Below are 13,515 nucleotides of genomic sequence, written 5' to 3' on the forward strand. Positions count from 1 at the left end.
GCTTCTACTTTGGACCTCATCCGTGGAGAGGTGGATATTATTTCCACCCTTGTGTCAACGAAAGAAGTTGGTGAAGATGCTCATGTGGATGATGATCCTTTGGGTAGTGGCTCGGATGGTGAACAAGCCTCCTCTCCTTAGCCTTTCCCTTTCCTCTCGGCCTATTAACCTTTACCCGTACCCCTTCATTTTGTTCCACCTTGGTTGTGCCTTTCTAAGACTTATTTTCTTTGCTTGTTATTTTGAACAATTGGTGGTGTACCTTAAACTCTCTTTAGTTATGTTGAACCTTGATTAACTTATGCTTAATCTTTGTTTATGTTGACCTTGTTACCTTGTTACAACTACATGTGTCTTTTTGTGTTTTCTTATGAAATATCTGCACTCTAATGCTTGTGACATCCCTATCCTTTTGATGATGTCAAGAGGGGGAAAAGGTAAACTCATGCTTTGAATCTCTTTGCTTATTGATTAAACTAATGTCTTGCCTAACCTTCTTAGCTTGATTCTTGTTTGGGGCAATGTAAAACTGTCATGATACTTTGATTCTAGCTTTTGCCCTTGGTAAGGTAATATTGTCCCTTCTCTATCATTTGATCTTGCTTGCTTAAAAATCTTGAATCAAGGTGTTTACATTGCTTATACATTCGTTTGGGGCTTGTCATCATCAAAGGGGGAATTTGTTGGGTTCCTTATGTTGATGATAACATGCCCATTTGATTTGTGCTATCTTAGTTTACCTTTTCAGGATTAATGATGTAATCAAGCTTGGATTAAGAAGTGTTGAAGTTGTTATTAATCCCATTGTATTTAGTCAAGTGTCATCTAATGTACAAGCAAGAAAGTAGAGTATACTAGAGTAATAGAAACAGTCCAGACGACTGTTGCTTTCATACGCAAACAGCTGTTTGGATTATGCCACAACTCGTAAAAACTTGAAGTCCCTTTTATCTTTCAAAAGCTCTCACGTGACTTTTATTTTCAAAGATAAAAAATCAGATTTTTTATTAAGGAGATGGTATTCTTTAAAGAGTGGTTTGAATTATTCAAAATATTTTCTCTTTGTGCAAATTCAATCCTTTGGTCTTTAAGAAAACAAGAAATGCTTTTTGCCATATTTGTGTTAACTTGTCATCATGTGACTTGTCTCACATCCTTTGTTTTCTGATTTTGCATGAGCATTTAAGGTTATCTTTCAAACCTTCTTTCTCTATTCTTACCTTTGCAAAAGACTCCTTTTTTGTGCAAGTTTTGGGTGGTTGCTATTACCCTTCACATGTGAGGTCTTTGACCCTTCAAAACCCTAGCAACCCCCTTCACTCACCTCCTCTATATAAACCGTGTCCCTCTTCATTAAATCCTCAAGACTTTCTGAAATAATTCTTTCATATTTGCAAATTGTTTTTAAAGCTTAAAATCGTGTTTATTTGCAAAATCTTTTAAAAGTCTTCAAGTGTCTTCAAGTTGTTACAGTCGTGGCTACTGTTGCTTTTCTATACTAAACTCTCTTGCTTAAGAATTGTTGATCTTGTAAAAGTTGTCCACCTCTATTCTTTGTTAAGAATGTGTTAGTGGAAACTTGATCCTATAACATTCTAAGTGTGTTAGTAGAGTTTAGGACGGAGTAGTCTTTAACTCTTGACAACCGGAGTAGATTGTGAGTTGTTGAGTTCTAGGACGGAGTAGTCCTTTAACTCTTGGCAATCGGAGTAGATTGCGAGTTAGCTTGTCATAAGAACGGAGTAGTTCTTGTATTAGCTTTACAACCGGAGTAGGTTGGCGTCTTTTATTACAAGGGTCTTTTAGTTGTCGGAGTAGATCACTAAAGGAAAGTAATAAAAAGGTAGATTGGACGTAGGCACTTGAGTTTCTTGCCGAACCAATTCAAAAATCTCGTGTTCAAGTGCTTTCTTTATTTCCGCTGCTTTATACTTTGTTTGTTTGTTTTGTTTCGCTTAAACTTAGAAGCAACAGTTCATCATACTGTCGCATTTGGTCTGCAGTCATATTTCACAAACTGAGACAAATAGATACAGTCAGAACGATCGTTGCTTTCTTACTTCAGCAAACATTCTTAGTGATACTTGTTCAATCTTTCAATATTATTCAAAGTATCCTCTCATCTCTTTTGTTCTTGTAACTCACTTTAATTCAATAAAGTTGAAGTTATAATTTTTTTAAAATAGTACCTAATTCACCCCCTCCCCCTCTTAGGTACTTGAATCCATAAACTCAACAAGCTCTAAAGAGCGCGTTGCACTCTGAAATCGCGGAACGATCAAATTCGAAGGTATGATATGTGCTGTGGGGGGTATCGACTGAAGCTCAGTTACGAATTCAAATCGCAAGATATTCTCTCGCTGTAAGTAAGTTGTTTCCTCACTTCACTAAAGTGTCAATTCAAATCGAAAGATATTGATACCTAAGTATCCAATCCTTCCTTTACTCAGAAATTTCTTTCCTTTTCTCTTAGCCATCTGTGGGGGATTGTTGGAATTGATGCCTTGATAAAAGGCAAACCCACATTTTGCTTTGTTGTATATCCCACATCGGTGGTGAACAACAAGTTTGTGGGATTTATATATCCCTTTGTCCTTTGTATGGATAAGAGAATGGACCAAGGTGGGTTTTGTTGTGTTTGTTGGGCCTGTGGGTTTGGGTCCAACATACACACGCGCGCGCGCGCCGGCCCGACTCGGCTCGAGCTCGGGCTCGGGTTTGGGTTTGGGTAGAGCCCCTGCGGGGCGGGCCAAAGGCCTACTTTTACCTTTTTGGTCCTGCGTGTGTGTCTTTGTCCAGATTCATCTGGACTTGTGTGACAATCCAGTCAACCAGTCTGTTAGTGGGAGAGAGTCTCATTCCCACTATTCCGGGTTGAAGGCTGCGTTTTAGGAGATCGTTTTGGCTCCTAAAACCGTCTGTATTTTTTTATAAATACGGCACCAGTCCTCAGTAGATTAACACACAACTCCACACACTTCTTCTTTCTTTCTCTTTCTCTTCTCTGTAAAATTTCTGGGTACAGTTCTGATCAGTTCCAGGTCCGTCAGTATCGAGTGGGCGATTCTGAAGGACAGCAATAGTGTAATCCTTGGGGAACTACCGGTCGTTGCTGATCGCCACCACGGTCGTACCGGAATAATAGTTTTCAAGGCAGTGGTTCCGCACCACTTCACTACCTTTCGCATTTGGTATTTCTGGTCCTTCTCTAGCTACTGCATTTATTTTCCTACAAAAAATATCCACTTTATGGGTGTGTTTGGATTTGAGAATTTGGAGGGAAGGGAAATCGAGGCCTGGACTTTATTTGGTTAGCAAAATAGGGGTAAAGGGATTTAGGGGGGGAAAAATGAATGTCTCATCTTCCCTTATAATAGGCAAATTAAAATCCATTCAACAAAGCGAGATTTGGAGGAAAATTCCGTCCCTTCCCCTCCCTCCTTTTCTCCTTCCCCCACCCCTCCCTTTTCCCCCCATTTTTTTTTTTTTTTATCAAACAAGCCTTATATGTCGCTCTAGTTTTAGGGTGTGTTTGGATAGCAAATTGGGAGGGAAAGGGAGGGGAGGAGGATGGAGGGAAGGGAAAGGGAAGGAAAGGAAAGGGAGGGGGAATGAAGGGGAGTTGTTTGGATAGCAAAAATAAAGTAGAGGAAAAAGGAGGAAGAAGGTGATTTCAGTGCATTGGAGGATGGAGAGAGTGAAACCATATTGCAGGAGTATTTGGCCATATCATTCTTAAAGTAAGAGTCAAGAGAGAGTTTTCCTTCCAAATCTTACCAATGATGGAAAAATTCTAGTTTGGTCTAAAGGAGGAAAATTGAATCCTCCCATTTCCCTCCACTCCCATTTCCCTCCTTCCATATATTGTAACCAAACAATGGAAACTGAACCCCTCCCTTTCCCTTCCCTTCAATTCTCTCAATCCAAACACACCCTTAGGCCTTGTTTGGATAGAAAAAAAGGAGGGAAAGGAAGGGGAGGGGGAAGGAGGGAAGAGAAAGCAAGGGGAGGGGAGGGGAGGGGAGGGAAGGGAGAATGGAGGAGATGATTTTCCCTCCAAATCTTGCCTAAATTGGTGGGGAAATAATATGCCTTGTAGGAGGGAAATGGAGGGATCCATTTTCCCTCCCCTCCAAATCCCTCTACCTTCATCTTGCTAACCAAACAATGGATTTCTCATCCTTTCAATTCCCTCACATCCCTTTCCCTCCAAATCACTCAATCCAAACACACCCTTAGAGAGGGCGGAACTAAAGGCGATAAACTGATATGGACTATGGTAATGTTGGCTTCAAGAAATTCTGTAATTTTACGGCGTGTACTAAGCAAATCGACAGCACCCACCTTTATATGATCCCAACAGAAGTTACTAATGCTTGTGTTAGATTTTGCACAAATATTGAGCCTCTTTGGCGTACCCTTAGGCCCCTCAGGCCTCGTCAATAATTTATGTATGCAGGAATTCTTATGATGTGTGGCATTGTGGTGTGTCTTTAGTTTTAAACTTCGCTGATAAGCTCACTTATTTTAAGAACTACTAAATGTTGATCATCATATATCTCTACTAAATTTGCAACTTATAGTGGTTTTGTTAGTGAGACATGAGCCATCCCCGGACACAAATCCTCTAAACTTGTCCATTTCCGCATGATACTTTTTCGTAAGAGTCGTTCGCTCATCAGCCAGGGTGTTCGCAACCTCCGCCTGGGCCTTGGCCATTTAGCTTCTACTATCCTTCACTTCAAAATTCATGGTCATGACTCATGGGTAAGGATGCACTTATTTGAATAGAATTTACTATTGAGGATCTACTCCACAAATGTGATATTTGTGCGCAGCAAGGGGAAGGATATCTACCGTATTCTATTATTCCATGCCAGTTTTGAAGTAAAGAACATGTCATTTTTCCACGCGAGGAAATTCCAAAAAAAAAGTAGGAAAATGAATCAATTACATAAAGATTTGCACGTGACAATAACCTAAAAGTCCATATGTGATATGCCTCTTTGTGTTATTTTAATTCATGGATATTAAAGGTAAGATTCTCTAAATGAGCTACTTATCTTCTGTATTATTGCGAGACCAAATATTCGATGATTGAATTTAGTGATGGCAGCGTGTTTGATATTTTGCTATGTATAGTAGAGTTCTTTTGCGTGAAAGGATTCCTGAAGACGTTAATGAGTTTCAAACTCATGTCATGGTTCAAACTCTCGGTATCTTTTAAATTTTAATATTTATCGTGATTTAGAGATGCCTGTGATTCTGTAAATAACCACTTGGGGAGGAGTTATGACTTATGCCTCAGTGGAGCTGAGTAGTGATCAATCCTCCTTTTGATGAGAACATCAGTTGTGATTGTGTATTTTCATAGAAACAAGTATTTACAAATTGTGTATTTGTATTTTCAGTTGATAATCTTATCTATATTAATTGAAAAGACAATATTTAACACAGGATGCGCCACGTCATTCATCCAATTTTTCTTTTTATTTTTTTTGGGAAATTCAGGTAATGGTAGGTCTCGTTTACGTGGAAAGAATTTATTTCTTTAAATCGTCTCTGACAAACATGCGACAAATTATGTCATAGAAAATATTTTATGAAATAAATAGATAATCGGCAGAAGTAAAAGTAATTGCATATAAACGGAATGAATTAAAAATCGAAATAAATGAAAATAATTACATATAATCGGACGGAATTACATAGTTAATGAAATAAATAGATAATCGGCAGAAGTAAAAGAAATTGCATATAAACGGAATGAATTACAAATCGGAATAAATGAAAGTAATTACATATAATCGGACTGAATTACATAGTTAATGAAATAAATAGATAATCGGCAGAAATAAAAGAAATTGCATATAAACGGAATGAATTACAAATCGGAATAAATAAAAGTAATTACATATAATCGGACTGAATTACATAGTTAATGAAATAAATAGATAATCGGCAGAAATAAAAGAAATTGCATATAAACGGAATGAATTACAAATCGGAATAAATGAAAGTAATTACATATAATCGGACTGAATTACATAGTTACTAATAAAATTACATAATTACGTGAATAAATTACATTACTTACGAGATTGAATAACAAATAATGTGAATATTTTACAGAAATTAATGAAATAATTCGTCTTTGCCTTTATGCTTGACGAATATAGGTGTTCATACCTCCAAGAAACTTGGTGATTACGGAAAATACGTAACAATCAATGTCAAATCCCCGAGAACCACTATCATGAAAATTTTCAATTTTTAGAATAATTTGCCTATGTTAAAGTTGATTATTAAATTATATTTCTTTTTTTGGGATGTAAAGTTTTTTAAGTATGCAAATTTTATTTACAATAGTATATTACGTTATTTCCTCTTAAACCATTGCATGTGAACACGTACGTATTTGAAACAAGTGTAAACATTAATTATGTAGATCGCTGATTTAGACCAACTAGATAATTACAATACAAAAAAAAAAAAAAAATAGATCCAAAAACATTAATACCGGCCCAAATACATACCCGTGTAATTTTGCACGGATTTAAAACTGGTTAATATTAAAGCAGCAGCCAAGGATTTACAGAAGTAAAACAGACTATGACAAGGTAAAATTGAAATTTTATTATTCGGTGTTACTTCCCTTCCCTTGTCTCAGTCATTTACTTACCTCCCTCGGTATATATTTTTTTTAGACTTCTGTTAAGTCCAAATAATAGTATGGCTGAAGTTATTTGTCATCTAAATTGATGTTTGTTTCATAGGGAGAGTATATCCGATGGGAATAATGCTGCGGACAGAAATGAAATGACAAATCTCGAAAAACATCGAGACAAGAAGCCAAAAGGTCTCTATCAATCCAAATGAGTAATCTTTGGTTGTCATCTAACCTGTTCTTGTCCATTGTCCCACTGCTCGTTTTCCACATTGCACACTTAACCCCTCAACCTATGTTCCTGGCTAATTAGTTCGTCGAATTTAAGTTAATGTACATGGTTATGTTTCCAAGGATGATACTTCAAACTTTGAATTAAACTGTCAACAGCGAAAACTGAAAACTGCATTGTGGTTTCTTCTCCCTAATAAAAATATTTTCTATATGTAATAGTTCCTAGTATGCGTCTTCGAGGGTCATGAGAGAATGATGCGATTTTGCGGAAGCGGATTAATAGAAAAATAAAATAATAGGATATTTGCCTTGAATTCTTATGTCAAATTCAAGTCAATGGGATATTTGCTATTGTTAGACCTATCATCATCATCATTTTATATATTAAAGCAAAAGCCACTATACCATAAAAAGATGATGTGTCAAGCTATGATTAATCTATAGTATTTTTATACGTACAAAAGTATAGGTACAAAATTTACAAACTTGAAAATACGGATCCCGCACTTAACTCAATAAACTGCGCACTAAAGCACTACTCCGTATCTTCGTACCACAATTTGTGCTACTCCGTATCTACTACCTCCTTAATCAACAACCACATAGATATCTTCATAAACAATTTTGATAAATCCCATCTCACCCATCAAATTAACATATCAAAATCAGAGTAACCAAATAATTGCTCTTAATCGTCTTTTAATTTGAGAATTAATTGAAGGCTGATCGTCTTTTAAATTTGGGGGTTTCATTAGAAAGATGAACTCCATCTCTCTCGATTACCACTATTTTAATTACCCGGTAATTCCTTTTTTTTTTCTTTGTCTTTTTTCTTCGTCGAAGTCGTTTTAGGTTATACAGAGGTTTTGTAGATGTGATATAATTTGGGGATTAGCTTAACTTACTGAGTTTGACGATGGAAGATTCGATTAATGGTAATCCACTTAATTTGCGAAAATGATTTATGGTGTTTAGCGGGAAAAAGACTCAATTTGCAAAAACAATAGGTCTTTATGTATAGCGGGTGGGCGACAGACGGGTAAAAGCACTACAATAAAATGGGTAGGTGGGAAAGACCCACGTGTCTTCCCACTTTATGGCAAATGAATATTTTGTGAGGAAAAATGGTATCCGTCTATACGTATAGACGGATAGTGTCCGTCTATAATGAGAATTTTTGTTGCAAAAATTATTTGACTATGTAATAGAAACGGAGAGGGGGAATTGCATAAAGGGTAATTGTCGTATTATTGATAATCGTTCGTTCGTCTGACATACAATAAGGGACACTTTATATAGTGTCTTAAATCTAGGCCTAGAATCCCCTACGAAATATTATTCATATCATAATTATATTATTAGTTAGAGTAAATTATCAATTACACCCACGTCAAATGCACATTTTTACATTAACTCCCACGTCAAATTTTTTTTTTAAATTACACCCAAATTAATAACTCAGGTTATAAATTGCACCCAACCCCATTTTCCGGCGAAAAAAATTATGAAATGACAATTTTGCCCCCGAGTCTATTAGTCTGATTTTTGTGACTTTTGAGGTACTTCCCTTATTTCATCTTCTCAACCTAATTTTCCCTCAATTTTCCTCAAATATTTGCCTCAAATATCTGTCATAATCAAGCAATTGAAGAAGATGAAGAACCAATTGAAAACCTAATTGAACAATTCACTAGAGTTCCCTGCTGTACCACTTCTGTTACCTCACATGTCATCCCATGAATGTACGATAGGCGGGTTCAATGTCCCATGTGGCACTATGTTGCTGACTAATGGTGCTGATTTGTGCTAATGTATGGGCTGTTACTGCCCTTTGGTTCGGTAGAAGGAGTTATCCCGGAGCCAGCTTAAGAAACAATAAATGATAACAATAAGCAATCAAGTTAGTAATTTTCTGGGTTTAAGCAACCTACCTTGGTTAACAATGTCATTCATTAAAGCATTCAACCAACACTCATCCTTCCTGCTGCTTCTTTTCTTTTTAATTATGCTTCCTTCAGCTCTAACCTGTGACTGCGTGAGTGAGTGAGTGGGAGTCACAATTCCTGCGTGAGAGAAGAGAAGGATGAAGAGGCAATGAAGGAGGAGGAAACACTATCAACTTAATAAAGGAATGAAGGAGAGCAAAGTCGTCCAAATTTTAATATTTTACCCAGAAAATTTGAATATTGACGGAAATTTGGCCGGATTCCGATATTGGGTGCAATTTGTAAACTGAGCTATTAACTTGGGTGTAATTTAATAAAAAAATTTGACGTGGGAGTAAATATAAAAATGTGTATTTGACGTGGGTGTAATTGATAATTTACTCTATTAGTTATTACGATTACGGTATAATACCGTAATATTCGCCAAGGCTATGCAAATTCTCCAAATTAACTAATCAAGAAATAAACTTGATTAATGATGGCAGGTTAAAATGAAGATGGCAGCATTATTTGGTATTGTTTCTTATTTAAGTTTTGGATTCTATGGTTTTGTTTGGTTATGACTAGAGGTGGCAATCGGGTCAGTCGGGTCGGGTCACGTCGGGTCGGGTCATATCGGGTTCGGGTCATATCGGGTCAGCATACCCTTTCGGGTCGAGCCGGGTTGGGTTCGGGTCGTTATCGGGTCGGGTCATTCGGGTCGAATGATGTATCGGGTCGGGTCGGGTTTGGGTCGGGTCATTATCGGGTCCAGTAACTTAATCGCATTACTATAATTTTTTACCATTAATTTATTTTTTAACCTATTATTTGGTTTAATTAATTCATTACTAAGTCAAACATATCAATCTAAACACAAAATCACTTTCATTTTGATCAAAATTAAGCTTAATAATTATCGGGTCATCAATTTAATCGGGTCAGTATCGGGTCGGGTCAATATCGGGTCGGGTCTGGGTCGGGTTCGGGTCACTGATAATCGGATCGTGTCGGGTTACGGGTCGTCGTCGGGTCGGGTCGGGTCGGTTTCGGGTCGCAATATTTTTGGGTTCGGGTCGGGTCGGGTTTGCTCGGGTTCGGGTCGGGTCAGACTTGCCAGCTCTAGTTATGACTTATGATTTAAGGTGAAATCTAAAGACATTTAAATTAGTTGATTATGAAATGACTGAACATCGAAAATTAGGGGTCTTTGTTTGATTTTTAATCCAGAAATTATAGTCCCAATGATCCGATATTAATGGTTGCAAAGGAGTACAAAGATTCTATGCACATGTTCAATTAGTGCAATACCATTTCTTTTTGATTTCTTAACATTCTTTTTTACTTCCTTTCGATGTTTGTCAAGAACCTTCTTTGACAGTTAATCTTACTTTTTCGGTTGTTGAATTTGTAGGGTTCATATTCTGTTAGAGTAACCTATTTCTCATTATTAGATACCGACATTTGACGCTCTTATAAGGCCATTTTCTTACAGTTTGTTTCACCTTGCATAAATAGCTCATCTAATAGACCCTACAACTCTACCAGCATCTTCTAAGAAGTTAGCTCGAAACTACTAAGCTTTAGAGAAAGGAGTTAAGAGTTTTCAATATTTTTAGATTGCTCAGTATGTAGTAGCAGCTAACAACTTTAGCTTTAACAGAACAAAGTTGGCTATTGAAGAGGACAATAATGAAAATTTCAGGCAGGTAACTAGGGGCTAGATCACTCTTATAGATGAATGAGAAGTAAGTGATTTGTATGTAGTTACTATAAGTATTGGTTGTAAAACTATTGATACTATCAATTATAAGACTACCAAATTAGGACATGTTCATTTTTGTTAATCATTGTGAGACTGTTATTTTAAGGCATACTCTCTCCGACTCTTTAAAATCGTTCCATTCTTCAAATTTTCTGATGTGGATTTTGAACAAATAGGTCATTCAAAAGAATCAGACGGAATAATATGTACTAAGTTTTATTATATTTTAATTTGTTTCACCTTGCCAAATTAGCTAATACATTGTCATTGGGCCAATTGGAGGACCTATGGAAAACATATTGGAGGATGCTCGATTTCTGTATATAATTTAACGGGAGTTTTATCAAGAATGCTCAAGCAGTGGTATTAACCTAAAAAATATTCAATGTGCGTATTACTTTTAATGTGTCCTACAATTCCTTCGTCCCTAAGTCAAGTAATGTATTTTTCAAATTTTATTTGCTTTTTGGACTGTTTCGTTGTTCATACGGTAACTATTTTTCTTTTAATCTACACTTACTCTCAAACAATGTAATTTTGGTGCATACTGCGTACCCCAATAGTAATGTGTTCTACTGTTTTTTTTGTTTTGCTTCTCTGTTACGTGTAGTGTTAGTTTCATCTTTGTTCGTTGATCGATATTTTATCACCCTTTTTGTGTAGAAATGGTGGTATTAATCATTGTTCAGTTGAGGTTGGTTAAACAGTTAGTCTATTGAGCCGAAAACTGTAATGTATCTTCGCAGATCAATTGGCTAACGAGTGTAATTGTATCTTTATTGATGGTTTTGGGTATTACAGAGTATTAAACTTTTTCTGATATATTATGCAGGTAGCAAAGGTTAATTGATTGAAAAGTATACTCCCTCCGATCCACATCAATGTTAACATGGACTCACTTTTCTCCTCACAAAAAGCTAGTCGATGTTACCATTGGTGTGAATCGGAGGGTGTATATTTTTTTAAATATGTATTATTGTTATGAATTTGTGCCTTGATTTTGTGTCGAAAACAAAAGACAAGAAGAAGCATTTAAAACGGTAGCAACATATGCGGGTCGGACATCAATCTGGTGGTGATCGCATGCGTTATGGTTCTTGCTACCTTGGTCTCTCCGTACAACATGACTTAGCTATTTGTGGTAGTTGGAAATTTAGTGTGGGTAGGTCTCACGTAGACTTTCCTAGTTAACCTTGTTAAGCTAATTAAGTTTAGTATGTGAGTTTCGGGTGTATTTGTTTTAGGAAATTAGTTTATTAATTTCCTAATTGTCTTTGTTTCCTGATTAGACTAGATCTCTTATTTAGGGTGGAATAAATCTATATAAAGACCCTTGTATTAGTCAAGAATAATTAAGGAGAGGGAGATAGTATTTGTGAGCGTAATCTTATGAGAGTCGATTTGTGAGGTTCCTCCTGGAGAGGAAGCTTCGATTTGTTACTGGCTCAAGTAGATTGACGTTAAATCGAATTTGGAGATTCAAGGAGTGCATTCGGATCTTGGCGCCACAAGATCGTTTGTCCTTCATCTCGTTTGGGTAGTCTCTTTTGTCTCTTTGAGATTACTATTTTGTTGGTAGAATAGGGTATACTTTTGGCCAATATTGAGCACGTGTATATCCGGGTCATTGTTGTACTATTATCTCCACAATAGTGAATTTGCTCTCCTTCAGGGTGGACGTAGCCAGTTATTTTACTGGTGAACCACGTATATTTGTGTGTCACTTTATTTATTATTCGCTATGATTTTGTTCTTATCACTCTAATTAACTAACTATTGGATAATGGGACGCCTCCGTACAACAATTATGTATGGTGATGATGACACTCCGCCTACTAACAATTGTCTCTTTTTTTACTCATGTGTTTGGGTATTAATAATGTCATTTCCATTTCTCGAGCTAAGAGAGACCAGTAGATGGAAGAGCATAAATTATGAATTTCCAGTGACTTGGTTACTGTTGATGGACAGCTATATTTTGTAACGTTGTTTACTAGAGAGCGGGTCCAATGACGTTTACGACCTAGCAAAAAAAGAACTCGACATTGGAACTTTGTTTATACAGTGTAGCGATTGTTCAATGGTTTGTAATCATATTGACAAATAACTTAATATGAATAATTCAAATTTCTTATTAGGGGATTTTTATATGAGAACAACAATATAATATTAGAAACTATGAATGTTACACTATTAACATTTGGTATTTGTATTGCAGGGAAGCAACGAGGGATGTCAAAGTTCAATTTCAATTTGAAGGCACAAATGCAACCAGATTGGAGATGGTGTGATTAAAATGAGCTCTTTAATTCTTTGATTTAAATACTAGGTGTGGACGTGTATCATACAGCATTTACAACATTCAGTTGGTATTTGTATTTAGAATTGCACTACTATGTTTGACATTGTTGTACTTAAGGGAGTTAGAGTCATTAATTCTTTGATTTTGGACAGAATATAGAAATATGACTTCTTAAACCCGACATGCTCTTTTTATGATGAAGGGCCAATGATTTGAATCATCTCTGTTTTTATTTCCGGATTATCATTCGGAAACAATCTCTTTGTTTTGTTAATACAAGTGTAAAACCGAGTATCTCCGGCCTCTTACATCATAGTTTACGGGAGTCCTTCGGGCACTAGCGTAATATTGTACTTCTTCACAATTACGATGAGAATACCCATGTTGTCTTCCCCCTTTGATTTCCTAAGGGCTTTTATTATCTTTAACATTTGTTTTGTCTTCAATCTTGGTAGTGTAGGACTGGATATTTGTTTTTTTGTTTTTTAATTGTTTATGATGGATATCAGTAAAACTTGGTAAACAACTATTTTATTTTTGTATAATGAACTATACATGTAAACACCTTTACTTACTGATATCTATTTTTATACTCCCTCACAGTCACTATATTGTTTCCATT

The 13,515-nt window shown here is 36.2% G+C and overlaps 1 long non-coding RNA gene across 1 annotated transcript; it reads left to right on the top strand.

Moving 5' to 3' along the window:
• Positions 1-7,439: 7,439 nt before the first annotated feature.
• On the top strand, positions 7,440-13,113 carry LOC141626785 (uncharacterized). The gene is made up of 3 exons (XR_012536365.1): positions 7,440-7,702; positions 9,333-9,360; positions 12,810-13,113. It is a non-coding gene; the product is annotated as an uncharacterized LOC141626785 (long non-coding RNA).
• Positions 13,114-13,515: the final 402 nt, after the last annotated feature.

This window comes from Silene latifolia, chromosome Y (assembly GCF_048544455.1).
Source record: "Silene latifolia isolate original U9 population chromosome Y, ASM4854445v1, whole genome shotgun sequence".
NCBI classification, from domain to species: Eukaryota; Viridiplantae; Streptophyta; class Magnoliopsida; order Caryophyllales; family Caryophyllaceae; genus Silene; species Silene latifolia.